Below are 21,599 nucleotides of genomic sequence, written 5' to 3'. Positions count from 1 at the left end.
CCCTTCTGAGTCCTGCCATGCACCCAAATGGTATTTTTTGGTCACATGTGAGGCATTGCCGTACTCGGGAGAAATTGGGGCACAGATTTTGGGGTGCTTTGTCTCCTTCATACCTTCTGAAAATGAAAAATTTTGAGCCAGAACTGCATTTTTGTGTAAAAAAATGTAATTTTTCATTTTCACTGCCCACTTGTATCAAAATTGGTGAAACCCCTGGGGGTTTGAAATGTACACTATACCCCTAGATGAATTCCCTGAGGGGTGTACTTTGCAAAATGGGGTGACTTGTGGGGGGGTTCCACTGTATTGGTGCAACATAGCACCCACCATTCATTCCACCAAAATCTGTGCTGCAAAATCCAAAAATCACTCCTTCCGTTCTGAGTCCTGCCATGCACCCAACTGGTATTTTTTGGTCACATGTGAGGCATTTCCGTACTCGGGAGAAATTGGGGCACAGATTTTGGGGTGCTTTTTCTCCTTCATACCTTCTGAAAATGAAAAATTTTGAGCCAGAACTGCATTTTTGTGTAAAAAAATGTAATTTTTCATTTTCACTGCCCACTTGTATCAAAATTGGTGAAACCCCTGGGGGTTTGAAATGTACACTATACCCCTAGATGAATTCCCTGAGGGGTGTAGTTTTCAAAATGGGGTGACTTGTGGGGGGGTTCCACTGTATTGGTGCTTGGGGGGTCTTGCTAATGCGACATAGCACCCACCAAAATTCCACCAGAATCTGAGCTGCAAAATCCAAAAATCACTCCTTCCGTTCTGAGTCCTGCCATGCACCCAACTGGTATTTTTTGGTCACATGTGAGGCATTGCCGTACTCGGGAGAAATTGGGGCACAGATTTTGGGGTGCTTTTTCTCCTTCATACCTTCTGAAAATGAAAAATTTCGAGCCAGAACTGCATTTTTGTGTAAAAAATGTAATTTTTCATTTTCACTGCCCACTTGTATCAAAATTGGTGAAACCCCTGGGGGTTTGAAATGTACACTATACCCCTAGATGAATTCCCTGAGGGGTGTAGTTTTCAAAATGGGGTGACTTGTGGGGGGGTTCCACTGTATTGGTGCTTGGGGGGTCTTGCTAATGCGACATAGCACCCACCAAAATTCCACCAGAATCTGAGCCGCAAAATCCAAAAATCACTCCTTCCGTTCTGAGTCCTGCCATGCACCCAACTGGTATTTTTTGGTCACATGTGAGGCATTTCCGTACTCGGGAGAAATTGGGGCACATATTTTGGGGTGCTTTTTCTCCTTCATACCTTCTGAAAATGAAAAATTTTGAGCCAGAACTGCATTTTTGTGTAAAAAAATGTAATTTTTCATTTTCACTGCCCACTTGTATCAAAATTGGTGAAACCCCTGGGGGTTTGAAATGTACACTATACCCCTAGATGAATTCCCTGAGGGGTGTAGTTTTCAAAATGGGGTGACTTGTGGGGGGGTTCCACTGTATTGGTGCAACATTGCACCCACCATTCATTCCACCAGAATCTGTGCTGCAAAATCCAAAAATCACTCCTTCCCTTCTGAGTCCTGCCATGCACCCAACTGGTATTTTTTGGTCACATGTGAGGCATTGCCGTACTCGGGAGAAATTGGGGCACAGATTTTGGGGTGCTTTTTCTCCTTCATACCTTCTGAAAATGAAAAATTTTGAGCCAGAACTGCATTTTTGTGTAAAAAAATGTAATTTTTCATTTTCACTGCCCACTTGTATCAAAATTGGTGAAACCCCTGGGGGTTTGAAATGTACACTATACCCCTAGATGAATTCCCTGAGGGGTGTAGTTTTCAAAATGGGGTGACTTGTGGGGGGGTTCCACTGTATTGGTGCTTTGGGGGTCTTGCTAATGCGACATAGCACCCACCAAAATTCCACCAGAATCTGAGCTGCAAAATCCAAAAATCACTCCTTCCCTTCTGAGTCCTGCCATGCACCCAACTGGTATTTTTTGGTCACATGTGAGGCATTGCCGTACTCGGGAGAAATTGGGGCACAGATTTTGGGGTGCTTTGTCTCCTTCATACCTTCTGAAAATGACAAATTTGGAGCCAGAACTGTATTTTTGTGTAAAAAAAATAATTTTTCATTTTCACTGCCCAGTTGTACCACAATTGGTGAAACCCCTGGGGGTTTGAAATGTACACTATACCCCTAGATGAATTCCCTGAGGGGTGTAGTTTGCAAAATGGGGTCACTTGTGGGGGGGTTCCTAACTTTTAGCATCTTATGGTGCCTAGAAACCTACATGGTGCCTAAAAAATAATCTCATAAAAAGGAGGCTCCAAAATCAAGTAGGTGCTCCTTCTATTATGAAGCCTGTGGTTTGGTCACCGTGCACACTAGGGCCACATATAGGATATTTATGAAAACAAAAGAATTGGGGGAATCAATTTTCAGTCACATTTCTCTAGTAAAATGTACTGTGTTCCTTAGAAAAATGTATTAAAATTGCAAATCTGCAAAAAAAAAGAAATTTTGAAATTTCACCTACACTTTGTTTTAATTCCTGTGAAACACCTAAAGGGTTAACAAACTTCCAAAATGCTGTTTTGAATACTGTGAGGGGTGCAGTTTTTGAAATGGCATCATTTATGGGGGTGTCTCACATACAAGTCCCTCAAAGTCACATCAGAACTGAACTGGTCCCTAAAAAAATCAGTGTTTGAAATTTTCTTGAAAATTTGAGAATTTGCTATTCATATTGTAAGCCTCCTGTGTCCCAAAAAATTAAAAGGAAGTTGAAATAATGATGTCAACATAAAGTAGACATATGGTCTATGTTAGTTATTCACTATTTTGAGTGGTAAGATTATTTGTCTCACAAGCAGAAAATTTAACATTTTGCAAATCGCTAAATTTTCCATTTTTTCACGATATTTTGGTATTTTTCACAAAAAAACACAGACTGTATCGACCCAAATTTACCACTAATTTGAAGTACAATGTGTCACGAAAAAACAATCTCAAAATCACTGGGATAAGTAAAAGCAAAAAAAAGTTATCCCCACTTAAGTGAGACATGTCAGATTTGAAAAAAATGGCTCTGTCAGGAACGCAAAAACTAGCTCTGTCAGGAAGGGGTTAAGGTACTCACTTTTGTTATTCTCATGTTATCACCTACACCTTGACAAAGGGGCTTCTGCCCCGAAACGTTGGTTGTTATACTTTTTTGAAATACAAGAATTTTTCACAAATCCCAGGAGTGCCAGTCCTTTCTTCTTTCTATTGTCCAATCCATTTGAACGGGCATCCGGGTGGCTGACCAGGAGGGGTGAGTGCCGGGCCGCAACCCAGATATATATATATATATATATATATATATGTGTGCTTTTATATATTTTATACATAAAGGATGATGATTTGAGATTTAAATATACTGTTATAAGTATTATATGTGTGATGAGCATTCCATATAGACACTAGGGCAGATGTACTAAGCCTTGGGGAATGAAAATGTAGAGCGAGACAAAGGGGGGCGATTCACACCAGTTCATACGGGTCCAAATTTAGCCTGATTTTTGACGGTGGAGGGACTGCGTGTATATGCGGATGTGCAGACCCCCTTCCTCGAGTATCACACTCGCCAAGGTGTTCATACAGGCAGGGGAGGGCCAGAGGCAGCTGCAGGGGAACCCCCACAACGATTTATGGGTGTCTAAATAAAAATGATGGGCGTTCCCCTGGGAAAGCAGGAGGGTCAATGCCTGCAGGGGGCGGGGCGCTGATGTCACATGATGTCAGCGCCTGCCCCCTTTTCAGTGATCTGCTGCCAAAATAACAGTCAATTTACTGAAAGGGAGAGAAATCAATTGATGGTTGTTGACCATCGAATTATTTCTCTCCCCTTCGGGCCCATGTGAGGAGACGTGTTTCCGGACACATCCCCTTGCATGCTAGCGAGTGGATGCGGGTGGTGGTGGGGGGCTTTGGTGGGGTGGAGGGTGGCGCTGACCTATTCACTAGGCTGCAAGTATACGCAGCCTAGCGAACGTGTCTGAATTAGGCACAAATTACCAGCCAATCAGCCGTTTTTCAAACACAGCCTGTAAAATAGCTATTAGGAGCTGATTGGCTGGTACTTGTCTGCGACATATCACGCATATAATAATGTTATGGTAAATAACTACAGTATATTTTAAATATCTACTTTATCACTCTCCAAGGTAAAGTACATCTGCACCTGCGTGGGGTATATTTACTTAAGTTTGGATTTATAACAGCCAATCACATTCTAGCTATTACCTTTTAGAATGTACTAAATAAATGTAGAATCTGATTGGTTTCTGTGGAAAATGGGCCTAATTCAGCCCCGATTACAGGGCAAAACCATGCTGCACTGCAGGTGAGGCAGATGTAACATATGCAGAGAGAGTTATTTTGTTTCTGTGCAGGGTAAATATTTTTACACTGCAATTTAGATTTCGGCTTGAACACACCCCACCCAAATCTAACTCTCTGCACATGTTACATCTGCCCCGCCTGCAATGCAGCATGTTTTTGCTCATTTTGAGGACAAACTTTGGGCCTTAGGTACAGTACATGACTTCTTGTGTATTCAGCGAGAGCGCTTACATGCACAGATTTTGTTCTCCTATAATTCGTGTTTCAGTACTGACCCCTGCAGGGTGGAACAAAATTCTATACAAATCCATCAAAACTTTTACATTTACTTTTAATTATATGCCACCCAGCAAGAGAAGTTCTGTTTAAGCGAATGTTACAGATTGCCACAAGAATTATCATTCAAAAGTGTTTTATTTCCCCTCTAAATGCACTAAAAAAGATATTCAGCAACAAATAGCATCTTGTTGAATAAACTTTCCAGCAATCATGAGCCGCTGTATTTTACTTCCCATTCTAGAATAAATTACATCCTACACTTCGCCAAGGGGAGGCACCTCCATTAGAGCAATTGGTCACTTCCCCACCGGCTCAAATTACATAATTCTCTGCACTACGAATCAACAGGACATTATCACTGGCGGTATTCAAAACAGGGCTCTTTGTAAGTGACCGTGGGTATAGTGAAAGAAGGAGAAAACAAGAGGGGAAGGGAAGTAGTCCTATTATGCATCCCAAAGGGAGGTGAGATGTATTTTCTGCATGACTGAAAAGTTACAGCTACTAGGAAACGGTAACCCTTTCTCAGATTCTGTTTCTATTGGTAAACTATTCATATACAAAGTCACGGTGGCGACTGGCAAGGGAACGCAAGTAAAGTGTTCTGCAAAGAGAGTTATTTCATGTTATTCTGAACAAAATGATTTATTGTATATAAGCTACTATAAGATAGACAGACAGACAGACAGACAGACAGACAGACAGACAGACAGACAGACAGACAGACAGACAGATAGATAGATAGATAGATAGATAGATAGATAGATAGATAGATACATGGCGCCCAAGTTTCTTACGTATGGCACCGTAATGCGATGCGATATTCCTATGTAATTTATTGACTTCTCTCTTAGCCCCGGGGAATCGCATTGCATCGCATCGCATCGCATTGCGTCGCACCTCTACAATGCCATTAGGTGTACAATGCCGTTAGGTGTACAATACCATACAATAATGACATACAATGAGGTTTTAGGCACCCCCCCCCCCACTATCCACGCCACCCCAAAGCGTGGCGAGAGCAGCAATACAGGGCAGTGGATGTTAGAACATCTAACTAAGGCACTTATTCTGATCGGTGTGTACTTTCCCGAATTCTTATGTAGCGGGCCACACGCCACGCTGTGCGGACATCGTCCGTAGAAACGCCCACCGAGCCTCCGCATTCGGACGGACTCACTGTTAAAGAAGAGGGCGTGTTTACGGACGACATCCAAACCTTGCATGTGCGGTGGACACACACAGATTCGGCACGGTCTTACAGCGTAAGCACGGTCTTACCGCATCAGAACGGACGGGAACCTGGCCGTACGCACCGATGCGGTGTATTTACGCACAAATCACCACTATTATCAGAACACCCAAATCTGTAACATGACCCACTTATGCAATTAGGCAACCTCATTCAAAAGGGATTGTTTTTAATGGTCATCTATTATTTATCTAATTGATAATTAAACACTTTAATACCACTTTAGATTAACCCTTACATCATGCTAAGTTCACAACATTCTTTCTTGCCCCTTTACACCCATGTGTTATGTATGCATATGACATCATCAATTATTCTTCACATGCAAACACACACATACACATCAACACACTATGTACATCTTTACATTACCCTTCGCTTTCAAACAATTCTATGCAAGAAACCCATCTATATACTGTATATACCTTTTGCACCTTACATACATAAACAGCACTATTTATACTTATATACTTATATTTATACTTATACTGTAAAATAAAACAATAACACACAGACCACTTCTAACTTTTATGACAAAAATGTATTAACATATAACACAAAAATTTAAAGAAACTATTTACACCAGGAGGTCGCACACGTCCTGCACCTCTGCAGCCATGTCGAGAAGGTGCTGGTGCAGCCTGGGGAGGGCCCCTCTCAACCCCTCGCCTTCTTGCCTCTGGTCATCTGTGGGCATGTTAAAGGGGGTTCAACATTAATTATGCTATTCAGGTAGACCTTGTACAGTCAATCCTAAGTACCTACAGCATGAGAATTCATACATACAAACAATTACATAGGCAATACTGTTTGTAATGGAAAAAAAAAAGATGGGCCCACACACACACACACAGTGGGTTACACTACAGAATATGTGAGTGATAAAATTGCCAATGTATGTATCAAAATCATAACAACACTTGAGCCTCACTCACACTTCTCCTGCCTTAACACTCACCAATCTACTAGAAAGCTACATCCACTAGAACATGCCACATTTTGCCATACATATATACCTGCATGTCACTGCTTAATAGCTAAACTGCATGATAGATAGATACATAGATGGATACATAGATACATAGATAGATGGATGCATGGATAGATGGATGGATGGATGGATGGATGGATGGATGGATAGATAGGTACCACATTTAAAGGCTAGCCTAGTCCCTCTACCCCTTACTTTCTGAATCATTGTCACATTGCCAGATAGGTGAAAGTGCAGCACTAATCCGCTTCCATACACCAAACAATTTCTAAAGTCAATCCATCCTACAAAATAGCTTTCCAAAATACATGGCAACAACACGGCGAACTGGCTAGAGGGGGGCCCAGGTGAACTGGCCACTTGTGACTCCATTATAAATCAGGCCTGACCATACTCCATTGATGTTTTATTTGTGCTTGTATAGAAAGGCCCTCCATAAATAAACACTCATCACCTACGTGAGCCTCCAGATTCCACGTTTTCAGCTTGGGCCTATAACCCCTAAGTGTGTCTGTTTTAACCCACTTTTGTTTATTAATTAATAATAGAGTAAAACACACTAGATTCAGCAGTGGTACCTAACAAATAGTAGTACCACCAATTATTAATGATGCCTTATGTTTACCTACCACTTCCTTCAACCTCCACCACCTCACACGCCTCCTCCTCGCCCACGACCTCCTCGGCCAGCTCCTCCTGGGCCACCACCTCTTTGGCCAGCTCCTCCTGGCCCACCACCTCCTGGCCCTGCTCCTCCTCGGCCAGCTCCTCCTGGCCCATCACCTCCTCGGCCACCTCCTCCTGGCCCATCACCTCTTCCGCCACCTCCTCCTGGCCCATCACCTCTTCCACCACCTCCTCCTGGCCCATCACCTCTTCCGCCACCTCCTCCTGGCCCATCACCTCTTCCGCCACCTCCTCCTGGGCCACCACCTCCTGGCCCTGCTCCTCCTGGCCCTGCTCACGGGCCTGTCTTGCACGGTCACGTGCTGTAAGAAAATTTAAAATGCAGAGTGTTAAATAAGGCACATGATTTGTTCATTCATCATGCAGCAAAAACAATGACATATTAGACCCACATTACAGCATGTCAAACATGAAGTACCACACATATAGTGTATGCCATGTTTAACTCGTGATCAGCCAGGTTACCTTATTGGCCAAATAAAGGTCATGGAAGTAATAATGTACAATTGGCCATTTAATGTGTAAACACTCACATTGTGCAATGCTGGCCCTGATTTCCTGGAGCAATTCCGGCTGTCGCCGCCTCAGATCAGACCATCGCCGCTCCAGCTGTGCGATGGTCCTGCGGACCTGGGTGCGCGCGAATATGCGCCTGCGGGCCACGGCATATGCATGGCGCTTCTGGCGGTTTGTAATGAAAGGGCCCACACGCCCCAGCCTGGTCTCCATAACGGAGACCAGTGCCCTCAGCTCTGCAGGAGAGAATGGGGCTGCTCTCCCATAGGCCGCCATCTTAGCAATGGCACAATTCAAGCAATCATGTCCTGTAATTGGTTGTTCAGAGTGATATTTGGTATTAACTTTATTGTTCATTTTGTCATTAACAGCGTGTATGCGCCACAACAGACGGCTAAACCATTGCATCGCAAAACAACACTTGCTGTAGCTTTGCATAGTTGAGCAGACCATGCCATTACTTAGTATCTCCAAAACAGACAGGGTAAAAGAAGTTTGCAACCCATTATATATAATCTATTACATTCACCAAACATGGGTGAAAACAACAGGTGAAATAGTGTGCATCACTAGCCAGTTACACCTAACTCTACAAGGTACTAAACTAGACAGCTTTATTATAGTGAAAGCTATACACCAGAAACATAGCAAATAGTGCAAGACCTTTTCCCAATATTAGGCCATGGTGCCATGTGAACACTTACCTTCTACCGGCCCACACTAGAGATGTGGAATTCAATGTACCTAGCATCAAGCCAGTATTTGGAGACCTTTCACATGTGATTTGTATGCAAGCACTGATTACTATTGCCTGAGTGGTGTACTGGATTTACATATGGAATGGGTTAGTGTCATTAGTAGTACATACCAAACAAGTGCACAGTACAAATGTACATTCACATATACATTTCATGTCTGGCCACAGTTTGAGGTGTTTATTGGTGTTCAAATCTGCCATTAACTACTAAATCAGACTTAGCAAGTATGCCTGTTTTTTTTTTTTTGCTGGTATGGGCGTGGCCTATGCGCCGCATGGAACGCTGCCGCACGGAACGCAGGGTGTCGCTGATGTACGCCAATTACAGAAATAGTATATAAAGGTGTGCTAGAAAAACTAAATGTTGTTGCAAACATGGCTGGATCTCAATCTGAAGGAGACCAGGAGTGCCAGGAACTTTTTCAACGCCTGGACTCCAGCACCTCCTATATGCCCCTCACCACAGACCAGCCAGTGGGAGAAGAGCAGGCTGCTGGGCCATCCACATCAGCCCAATCTGCAGCTGGCCCATCTTCTTCCTCAGCAGAATCATTGGGAACACAACAGGTGGCTTCCCAACAGAGTAGCCTGGCCAGCACTTTAAGTACAGCGACAGGTGGCCGTGGCCGTGGCCGTGGCCGAAATAGGCCAATGGAGGAACCAAGCAGCAGGAACATGGCATACGAACCGCAGGAGCTTGCCATACTGGTACCCCGCACACGGGATTGGATCGAGTGTCCACAGGACAGGTTGACACACACAAGGAGATGGAAGATTTGGGAGGACATAACTGTGGAGATTAATGCGGTAGCTCCACAAGTTCGTGAGGCGGAGCACTTTAAGAAGAGGCAAGTTCATGTGTGTTACATTTGACCAGTACAAGACCAGTAATGTTTAAAATAGATGTTAGATGGAGTTGGTAAATGGCCGGTCACGTTGCTTGGAGCCACAGACATGATTGCCATGTCATTTAATCGATAGTTATTGTAGGGTGAGTGTGAATGTATCTTCTAAGGGTTGTTTTTATATTTTAATAGAATGTAAGTTGTGTGTAATGAAGCACATGTTGTAATCTGTTACAGATTGCAATGGTTGCTACAGCAAACATCAGGAGTGACATGTAGTAATATGTAAACTTTGATTGCAGGTGGCACGACTTCAAAACCAACCTCAAGAAGAAATTGACCAAACGGTGGGAACACAGCCACACCTCTGGGGCTGGCCATATGCCAGGCCGCCTGAAGCTCACCCCCCTGGAGGAGATGGCCGAGTGCTGCATTGCAGTAGAGGAGGTCCGGGGGGTGAGCAACATGGATAGCGAGGCCCCAGCGGAAGTCTTTGCTGCTTTTGTTGAAGGTAATTATTTGCCATGGCATAAGTAGTTGGTACTAATTTGCTTGGAATGTGTTGTAATTGTAATTTTCGCTATCACCAGCATCCCCACTGCTTGGTCAGGAATCTCTTGAGGAGGTGGCGGAGTCTGTGCCACCTGCCACCAGTGGCAGGCATGTGCAACAGCAGCAGCCACCGGCTGAACCGGAATACGACAGGTGGGTGCAGGTGCTTGGGCAGATTCACCAGCAGGGAGACTTAGCATCAGCACCCAGCAGACAATAGCTGGGAGCCTGCAGGCTATGGCTGAGGCCCAGCAGGCCATGGCTGCAAGCCTGCAGGTGCTGGCAGATCAAGCCCTGCGCCAAAATGACCTCCTCCTCCACCATAATGAGCTTATGGTGGAGCTAGTTTCCAGCAATAGGGCCCTATTGTTATCCGTTTCTGGTGCATTCACACCAGCAGCACTCCCTGCTGGCAGAGGGGGAACACCATCCCCCCCCTCACCAGCATCTGCTCCACCTGGGCCACCATCACAACGTGGCCGTGGCCGAAGAGCTGCTGCACGTGGCAAGGAGCCTACCAGGGCCAAACGTGCCCGCAAATGAACTAATGAACTTGTGTCCGCATTAATCTCCACCCTTATGTCTTCCCAAATCTTTCATTGAGCTGTGTGTGTCAGCTTCCTGTGTCCAATCCCGTGCAGAGGGTACCCACATTTGCCCTTCGGTTCGAATGTCTTGTTTGGTTCCCCTGTTGGCCTCTTTCGGCTATCATTACTGTCTGCTGTACTTGAAGTGTTGGTGCTATACTTTTGTTTTGAAGCCACCTGATGTGTTCATAATGATTCTGCTGTGGCTATGTATGTCAGAAAAACTTTTTTTTTTTTTAATTTATTTTTGTACATTCCTGCCATGGTACCTTTTAATTTGTTGCATGTGAGAAATAACATGCTTTCCATTTTATTTTTGAAGTTATTGTAATAAATTTATATTTTGATCCCCAAATGTGTGGTTTAATTGTTACATGTAGAAGTGACATGTCTATTTCTATTAGTGATAGTAAGTTCTGTCCATTGGTTGCAGTGCAAATGTGTGTCCAAAGTGCAGCATATATGTGTGTGTTTAGTAACGGCCCATTTAAGCTGCAATGGTTCCAATTGAAGCAATGAAAAGCGTGTGATTAATGAGTAATGAGTAAAGGAGTGGATTGTATTGTGTTCAGCTGACATTGGTTGAGGTGCGCCCGTACTGATTGGGCGTTCCGATTGCCTAGCGCATGACCGAGTGGTGTCCGCAAAGACAAATACTTATGGACACCGCATATTTCCAGCCTTTTGGTTCGTGTGCATTCGGTGTGCTGTCCGAATGCACGCCTACCAGAATGAGTGCACTCCCTCGTGTCTGCCCATGTTTACGCCCAGTTTAGCCCACTTTGAAACTACGCCCCTGTGTATTTCCGAATAACGCCCATAATACGCCCATATCTCCCGAGTGATTGCGGTGCACATTTCTGTACGGTATTAGTGAGAACAAGTACGGAGACCATGCGTGGCACATGCGCATAGCGTTGCCCACGCATGCGCAGACGGCTAAAAAACGCCATCCGAAAGAATTCGGAAATTTACGCATCGACCAGAATAAGGCCCTAAGTGAGAAACATGTATTTAAACATTTCCACAATGATTTTCTCAAAAAGAAAAAAAATTCACAGAACTGTATACACAGTTGGGGTATGGCCGGCAGTCACAGTACCGTATACACAGTTGGGGTATTGTTGCCATTCACAGCACTGTGTACACAGTTGGGTTATGGCTGGCAGTCACAGCACCGTATACACAGTTGGGGTATGGCTGGAAGTCACAGTACCGTATACACAGTTGTAGTATGGGTGGCAGTCACAGTACTGTATACACAGTTGGGATATGACTGGCAGTAACAGTACCGTATACACAGTTAGGGTATGGCTGGCAGTCACAGTACAATATATACAGTGAGGTATGGCAAGCAGTCACAGTACTGTATGCACAGTTGGGGTACGAACTGCAGTCACAGTACCGTATACATAGTTGGAGTATGGCTGGCAGTCTTTGATTTCACTCCTTTCCCTTTCTCAAATCACACCCTTATCACCTGCATGCTCTCGCCCATTTCTTCACACTCACGTGTATGCGGATGATACTCAGATCTACCTATCCTCCCCAGACTTGTCACCATCTGTATTGGCACTGAATGACTTTCTGCTGTTCTATCTTGGATGTCATCTCACCATCACCACCTCAAACTGAATATTTCAAACATAGAAGGAATTATATTTCCACCAACCAAGAGTTACCAACCTGATATCTTTATCACTGTTGAGAACATGACAATCAATCCTACCCAGCAAGCTCGCTGCTTAGGTGTCATTCTTGACCATAGGCGTGCGCAGCCCGTTTTATTAGGGGGTGCACCATTGGAGGGGGCGTGTCCATCACTATCTACTGGGCGTGTATATCATCTCCTATTATTACACATAATGAAACACACTAGACATAATGTCACGCACAATAATGCCCATCACACATGCCACACACCGTAATGCCCATTACACATTATGTTAGGGCTTAAAAAAATATTATTAAAACAGGGACAATAGGGACTGTGCACGTCGAAGGCGCACGCCAAAAAATAACACATACTTACATGCATATTACACATCACACAGCCATTACATAGTATACCACATTCCATAATGCCCATTACACGTTGTACGTGTAATTCCCATTACATGTTACGCCTCACACCATGATGCCCATTACACGTTACGCCTTAGACTGTGATGGCCATTACAGATTATGCCATGGGGGGGGGATGTGAAATGTTCTTTGCCAGGAGTCACATGCTCCCTGGGAAGGGGGTGGTTAAATGCTCGTTGACAAGGGGAGTTTCATGCTCATTGCTGGGGGTGCGCATTGCACACCAGCGCTCCCGTGAATTCGCACTTCCGGGTAGCGCTGTGCACTCTTCTTATAAGATGCCCACCGGAGCCGCAGCCTCCTTCCCTTTTGAGCCGCTGGCCGGATGCTGCACGCCGCACACTGAAGCTACTTTACCTGTCAGCGGCAGGCAGCATCTGGTCAGCCGCTCAAAAGGGAAGGAGGCTGTGGCGGGCACGGGACACTTGTACCCCAAGTGCCCAGGGGCAAATGCCCGCCCGCACACATAGTATACACACACACACACACACACACACACATACAAAAAAAAAAAACGGTTTAACCTCAATATCCCTGGAATCAAATAATCCATATGGATCCGCCTGGTATCAGATTGAAGGCCCAGCGATTTGGGTTCGACTGAAATCAACCTCGAGCTTCAGTGATGCCGAAGGGGGAACTGGCAGCCATTGAACTGGGTGGGGGTCGGAATTAGCGGGTCCCATGTTATCCTATAGGGAAAACGTTCCAGCTTTGCCTGGCAGTATCTCCGGTTCCCAGGGGGCTAGAGACACGGGGCTGGGCTCGTTAGAAAGCCCCAGCCCTCAGCTATGATTAGGAGGTGCCTGTGCACCCCCGGCACCCCCCTTGCGCACGCCTATGTTCTTGACTCTGAACTGTCCTTTGTTCCCCACATTCAATCCATCTCAAAATCATATTACATACATCTAAAAAACATATCCAAAATACACCCATACCTTACACAAGACACTGCTAAAACTCCAATCCATGCTCTCATCATCTCCTGCATTGATTATTGCAATAGTCTCCTTACTGGCCTTCCCCAATACAGACTCTCACCACTACAGTCCATCATGAATGTAGCTGCAAAGCTAATCTTCATCGCCAGACGATCATCGTCTGCAAAGCTACTGTCAGTCCCTCCATTGGCTACCTGTATTCTAACGTATTCAATATAAAATACTTGAACTTACACACGAGGCCATAAATTAAACTACACAAATGTACATCTCTTCTCTTATCTCAAAATATCTCCTAACTCGCTCTTCACAAGATCTGCATTTCTCATCCACACGCATTAACTGGCAGAACTCTCTTTGGGCTGCATCCACTATGTTAAATGCCCTCCCATGCACAATAAGACTCTCCTCTAGTCTCCAATCCTTCAAGCGTTCCCTGGAAACGTACATCTCTTCAGGCTAGCCTATCAAATTCCAGAACCACCCACATTACCTTCATAAACCTTTCCTATCCAAGTACACCCCCACTGTACAGTACAAACGAGAGATGAGCAGGTTCGGATCCTAGAGATCCCAACCCCCACGAACTTACCTGATCCGAGGTTGGATCCGAGGAGTTTACTGGTTCCCGCCATCTTTCAGAGTCCAAATCAAGGCTAAAACGTAATCATCCCGCGTCTGATTCTCGCGAGACCTGGGGATATATAGTTCCCGGCGGTCGGCGCCATTTTCAAACAGGCTGGTGATTTCAGACAGAGCGTGCCGTGCTGTCTGCTGAGGGGTGAGAGGGGGAAACCTGCTGGGGGGGATGACATGCTGGGGGGGGGGATGATTTATGCATAGGGGGCTGCTACTAGTGCTACAGAGGGGGCTACATTATTTTAATTAAGTAAAAAAAATTTAACGGAGAATTTTTTTTTTTAATTACTGCTGCCAGGGCCCAATATAAGTCCAGGGGGCCCGCATGTGTTCTGCATCAGTCCAGGGTGCCCACATGTGTGCTGTATCTGTCCAGGGGTGCCCGCATGTGTACTGTATCCATCCAGGGGTGCCCACATGTGTGCTGTATTTGTCCATGGGTGCCCACATATGTACTGTATCCATCCAGGGGTGCCCACATGTGTGCTGTATTTGTCCAGGGGTGCACACATTTGTGCTGTATCAGTCCAGGGGTGCCCGCATGTGTAATGTATCCATCCAGGGGTGCCCACATGTGTGCTGTATCAGTCCAGGGGTGCCCGCATGTGTGCCGTATAATTCTATGGGTGCCCCCATGTGTCCCGTATCAGTCCAGGGGTGCCCGCATGTGTGCCATATAATTCCATGGGTGCCCCCATGTGTTCTGTATCAGTCCGGGGGTGCCTGCATGTGTGCCATATAATTCCAGGGGTGCCCCCATGTGTCCCGTATCAGACCAGGGGAGCTGCCCCTTTTTTTTTATGAAAATAAAAATAAGGTGTTTTTTTTTTACTGGAAGGGATGTTAAATGCGCTGTAGTCCAGGGGTGAGCCAAGAGTGCTGTATAATTCATGGGGTGTTCCTAAGTCTGCTTTATAATTCCAGGTTTGCTGCTCTTTTTTATAATTAAAAGAATACAAATTTTTATTTTTACTGCAGGAATTTGTCTGCCGTATAATTCCATGCCTGCCGCCATGTGTGCTGTATCAGTCCGGGGGTGCCGCCATCTGTGCCGTATAATTCCATGTGTGCCGTATCAGTCCAGGGGTGCCGCCATCTGTGCTGTATAATTCCATGTGTGCTGTATCAGGTCAGGGGTGCCACCATCTGTGCCATATAATTCCTGGGGTAAGCCAAGTCTGCTATATATTTCATGGGGTGCTGCCAAGTGTGCTGTATTAGTCCAGGGGTGATGCTAAGTGTGCCATATCAGTCCAGGGGTGAGCCAAGTCTGCCAAATAATTCCTGGGGTGAGCCAAGTTTGCCATATAATTCATGGGGTGCTGCCAAGTGTGCTGTATTAGTCCAGGGGTGATGCTAAGTGTGCCATATTAGTCCAGGGGTGATGCTAAGTGTGCCATATAAGTTCAGGGGTGATGCTAAGTGTGCCATATCAGTCCAGGGGTGCCGTCATCTGTGCCGTATAATTCCATGTGTGCCGAATCAGTCCAGGGTGCCGCCATCTGTGCCGTATCAGGTTATTGGTGCCACCATCTGTGCCATATAATTCCTGGGGCAAGCCAAGTCTGCCATATAATTCATGTGGTGCTGCCAAGTGTGCTGTATTAGTCCAGGGGTGATGCTAAGTGTGCCATATCAGCCCAGGGGTGATGCTACGTGTGCCATATCAGTCCAGGGGTGAGCCAAGTCTGCCAAATAATTCATGGGGTGAGCCAAGTCTGCCGTATAATACATGGGGTGCTGCCAAGTGTGCTGTATTAGTCCAGGGGTGATGCTAAGTGTGCCATATAAGTCCAGGGGTGATGCTAAGTGTGTCATATCAGTCCAGGGGTGAGCCAAGTCTGCCAAATAATTCCTGGGGTGAGCCAAGTTTGCCATATAATTCATGGGGTGCTGCCAAGTGTGCTGTATTAGTCCAGGGGTGATGCTAAGTGTGCCATATTAGTCCAGGGGTGATGCTAAGTGTGCCATATCAGTTCAGGGGTGATGCTAAGTGTGCCATATCAGTCCAGGGGTGAGCCAAGTCTGCCAAATAATTCCTGGGGTGAGCCAAGTCTGCCGTATAATTCATGGGGTGCTGCCAAGTGTGCTGTATTAGTCCAGGGCTGCTATTCGTGGTCAAATATATTTTATTAAAGATAATTCATTGAATACAAATAAAAAGCAAGAAATTCATTTATACAAATGCTCAAATTCAGAAGTAATATTTTTAGAGCACATTAGACCCAAGATATTTACTTATTAAATACATTAAAATAAAAGCTTATCTGTTTAGTAGCTTCTAATAATTCATATTTATACTCTAAATGTATATAGTTTTCTATTATTTCAGAAGACTCTATCTTATATATATATATATATATATATATACACTAAAATATATATACAAATTAAAATAAAATAATAAAAAAAAAAAATTGAAGGAGAAAGAAGGATGAAAGGGAAGGAAAGGATAGGGAAAGGGAACCAACCCGGTTGGCATATGTTAATCATTCATAGATATTTGAGAATATTATTATCAATTTAATGAAACATTGGGGGGACATTGAAATATGTGGTCCATGGGCTCCATATTTTAATAAATTTTGAAGACGATCCTTTCAAAATGCTGGTCATATACTCCATTGAATGAACATACCATATTTTTTCAGTTATTTCTGCCAAAGTTGGTAAATTCGATGATTTACAGTGGCTAGCAATACAAGTTCTAGTCGCAAGAACTATATGCATGAATAGTTTGTTTTGTGCATGACTAGCTCCTGGGATGCTCATTGAAAGAAGATAATACCCAGCCTTGAAAGGAATTTGAATTGCTATTAAATGTGCCGTATCAGTCTAGTGTTTGTGCCGCCCACTTGTGTCGCTTATCATAGTTATCCAACTACTTCCGTGCAACCTTTTGGCCTAAAAACAATATTGTGAGGTGTTCAGAATAGACTGGAAATGAGTGGAGATGAATGTTATTGAGGTTAATATAGCGTAGGAGCAAAAAAAAAAAAAAATATGCGATTTTAGCAGTTTTTAAGCTTTTTAAAAAAAAATACAGAACCCAAAAAATCCAAACACAAAACGTTTAGGAGGTGTTTTGGCAAAACCCATTAGAACCCAAAACCTGAAGGTAATCAGAACCCAAAACACAAAACACGAAAAGTGGTCGGTGCACATCCCTAGTACAAACATATACTCACTTCTTTTCCCTCTCATCTTTCCATCCGGCTGCGACACCGCATACAGACCACCGAGAACCTTTGCACCTATCCTTGTGTATCAACGTCTATTTTGTGTGCGGACAGGCAGTATTTCATGCCTTACCATCCACTAGGGTGTGAAGGGAGAATATAACAGTGTACCGAGCATAGCGATGGGGCACGGTGCATCAGTACGGTGTTCATGACGACTATGTCTTGAAAAACCCATGTCAACCGTTTGACAATATATGTAGAGTAATAATAATCTGATCATTAACGAGCCCATTTATCACATTCACATCATTTTCACAATGCTATAATGAATTAAATTGCATGGCTGTATCCATTATGATATGCAGGGACAGAGCTTCAGATACTGAAGTCAAAATAAATGAAAAAATGTGCAAAATAAAAGACTTCGTAACTTGTAATTCCTCCAATGTGGTTTATGCCATTGAATGTGACTGCAAGAAATTTTACATTGGGAGAACAAGCAGGGTTTTTAAGGTGAGGTTGGGGGAGCATTTAAGGAACATCAAAAAATGATTTGAAATGCATGCTCTCTCCCTTCACTTTAAAACCCAGCACAATTGTGATGTTAAGTGTATAACATTTTTTTACATTTTGCAAAAAATATATCCAGACACAAGAGGTGGAGACCAAGCTAAAAAATTAGCTAAGTGCAAAATGGAAAAGATCTTTGTGTATCAGACCCTAATACCAAACGGTCTGAACATAGATTTTGAGACCATATGGTTTTTATAAATGTGCTCTTTTATCTTGATTTTTTATGTGTTATTTATATATTGTTTTTTTCTTTGAGGACAATATATCACCCAAATAATACCATATCGATGGTTACTAACCAACAAAATGGCCGCTGCCGTCAAAAGGGATTTCCCTATCCTAACCAAGAAAATGGCCGCCGCCGTTATATGACAGCTAAATAAAATCATCCGCTTCCAGGACTCCAGACCGGAGATGACATCAGAGCGGTTCATTGTCCCTGGAAGTCCGGCGCCATTTGCGTTCCACCACCGCCGGAAGTTCCATGCGATCCGCATAGGTCACTTCCGCCGGATATACAAGTCCGGAAGGACGAAAACGGAAGCCAAATGACGGCGGGAAACAGGAGAATATTCCATCGCATCAGCAGGAGCTGATGGTAAAAGATGGGCTGGGATTATATGTCATGTCTATTTGTTTTCATTGTATTAATAGAGGTTGTATTAATACCATGTCTAGTATTAGGCCTTGCTTTATTTAATGAGTAATGGTATTTAACCCGGATGGGCTTACCATAGCCTCACACCTTGACAAAGATACCGCATGGTATCGAAACCGGTCGGTTCACAAGTCAGAAGGAGCTGTTACAGAGGACCCTGAACCATCCACCAGCCTGCATACACCTTCAGGGGCGCCTGCCTGTATGTTAACATCGTGCGCTTTTTGTCTGCATTCACTGTAGGCATAAGCTTTTGGTGAGAGTCCATTGCTTACACGCTTATCCTGTTTAAAAGATGTTTTAAATGTTTTAATAAATTTCTACTGCACCATGATGGTCTCTTATCTCCCATTTTGAGTGACATCTGACAGCAATTTAGAGAGGAGCAGTGTCCTGGAAGGAGATATCTCCCCCCACTAAACACAGTTGTCTACCATCTTGTAGACATATCTTTCTGGTACGAGTTTGAAATAATTTGAACCATTTAGAATTATTGTTTGCCAACGGTATCACACTATTGTGTATTTTCTTCTCTTGCTTTTTGGGTAACACCACCTTGTTTGAGAGAGAAAAATTCCCCCAAAATAAGACATCAAGGGGTGCCAAAGGGAGACTCCCAAATCTCGATTTGGTATTGTATGTTTCTGTGGAGTGGTTCTCCACTTTGGAAGTTGTACCTCAGGCTGCCTTCTCAGCGCATGATTATTGATTGAACACCTGTCTTGTATTAGAGCTAGTAAGAAAGCTCTATCCCTGCGACGCCAGACTGCAGCCTTATCGGGTATGCTTCGTAAAACCAAAAATAGCCCATGTAATTGCTGCATATGCGCCGTTGACATCACCGCTGCCGTCAGCAACCCCCTCCCCGTCATGATAGCCCCCGCAAACTTGCCTGTGACCCCCCCTCCCATCCCCGGTCAAACTGAACTACATGGGGATCAGTGATCAGAGTTCCTGGTGAGCTGCCAGTCATCAGAACTCCCCGCTACTACATACCTCCCAACTTATAACGAGCCGGAGGAGGGACAGTTGGATGTGGGGCGTGGTCTAATTAAAGAAGCGTGGCCTGTACTCACGGCTCTCCCACAAGGCCATGCCCCCATTTCGACACTATGGGGGCATGACCCAGAGGCTCTGTGAGCCTCTAGCCATGCCCCCAGCCCCCTGGCTGCGGCAATAGATGCTGTGCGCATGCGCACAGCGTTTATTCCCCGCTGCTCAGCAGCCGACAGGGGGACTCCCAACAGCCCCACCTCGCCATGGGACACTGCCGGCTGCAAAAGGGACGCGGGAATGTCCCTGAAAACCGGGACATTCCCGCGGTAATCGGGACTGTTGGGAGGTGGGCTGCTATGATCTCCATAAAGTGAGCCATTTTCCAGCACCATTGTACTGCTCTGGTGGTCAGATGAGCCTAGGGCCAGAGAAAGCAGTGCGCGGGCAGGCATCAGAGTGAGACCTGTGAATTCGCCAGCTGAAGATTATCACAGGACTTCCTGCAGACTTTTAAAAATAAATCATTTTTTGACCAGATACGTACATATGGGAAATGTGATCTGGTCAGCGGCAGACCTGCAGCCCATTGGTGAAAACCGCCATTGGATCTGCTTAGTCGTTAAAAGTAAACTTTTTGAATGAAAACTGCTCCAAATGCCCTTTAATACTTTCATGTGATATTAATATAATGAAAAACTGGTGCTACTGAGATTACCGTGATCATTTTGGAGGCAATGCTGAATCGGCTTTAGCCCTGCCATGCGCTCTGATATGCTTCAGAAGTGTAAAGTTGTACAGAGTAGGACCAGGGCCGCCAAGAGGCAGGGGGGGCGGGTACATTTTACCTGGGCCCGGGCCTGTCAGGGGGGCCCGGGTCCGAGGACACACACTTTTTTTTAAAAGGCAGCGGGTGTGCCGCCCGGGTCACCTGTGCTGGACTGGAGACCAGGTTAGTAGCGCAGCGGCAGCCTGTCACTGTGTGCAGGCAGTGGCAGAGGCTTCCACCACTGCGGAGCTTCTGCAGAGACAGTCTGCCTGTGTGACTGTCTGTAGACTGCAGCAGCAGCCGGACCGGATGCTGCAGGCTGCAGTGCACATGAGAGGGGAAAGTGGCGTGCTGCGGACAGGAGGAGGTCAGGGAGCCTGAGCTAACTGCAGTGGCGGGCTGAGCCATGGGGCAGGGTGCCTAGGTGCCTGCCATGCTACATGTCCGGCTGCTCTCCCTGATAAGACACAGCACAGCACAGCAGGCAGCAGCGTGAATGGGGGCGGGGATTCGGGAGGGGGCGGGGCTACACGGGTCACAGGTAAATCTCCTATACCACTGCTGCTGTTGGTTAGGCAGCTGTGGCTGGTCTGGGCTGCTGAATCCTGTAGCCTCTCCCTCCCCAGCGCTGCTGACACAGTGCTAAAGTACTCACACTGCTGAGCTGTACTGAGCTCCAGCACAGCAACACAGCCCCATTCTTCATTACTGTAGTGTACAGTAGCTGGCCCCTCCTCTGGGACCAGCTGCCAATCACTTGAGATCCACTCCAGGCTGGCCCTTCCTCTCCTCTCCTGTGCCCAGCTCCTCCCTTTTCTATCCCAGGTCCCTCTGCCTTGCACTGCAGTATTATTCACCCAGCACCTGCCTCTGGCTTCAAGTTCTGCTGCCAGCCTCCTCTATGTTCTCCTACCACCAGGTAACCGGCTTCC

The sequence above is a fragment of the Crinia signifera genome, chromosome 5 (assembly GCF_055691185.1).
Source record: "Crinia signifera chromosome 5, ASM5569118v1, whole genome shotgun sequence".
Classification (NCBI taxonomy): domain Eukaryota; kingdom Metazoa; phylum Chordata; class Amphibia; order Anura; family Myobatrachidae; genus Crinia; species Crinia signifera.
Note: the sequence above shows the minus strand (reverse complement) of the source record.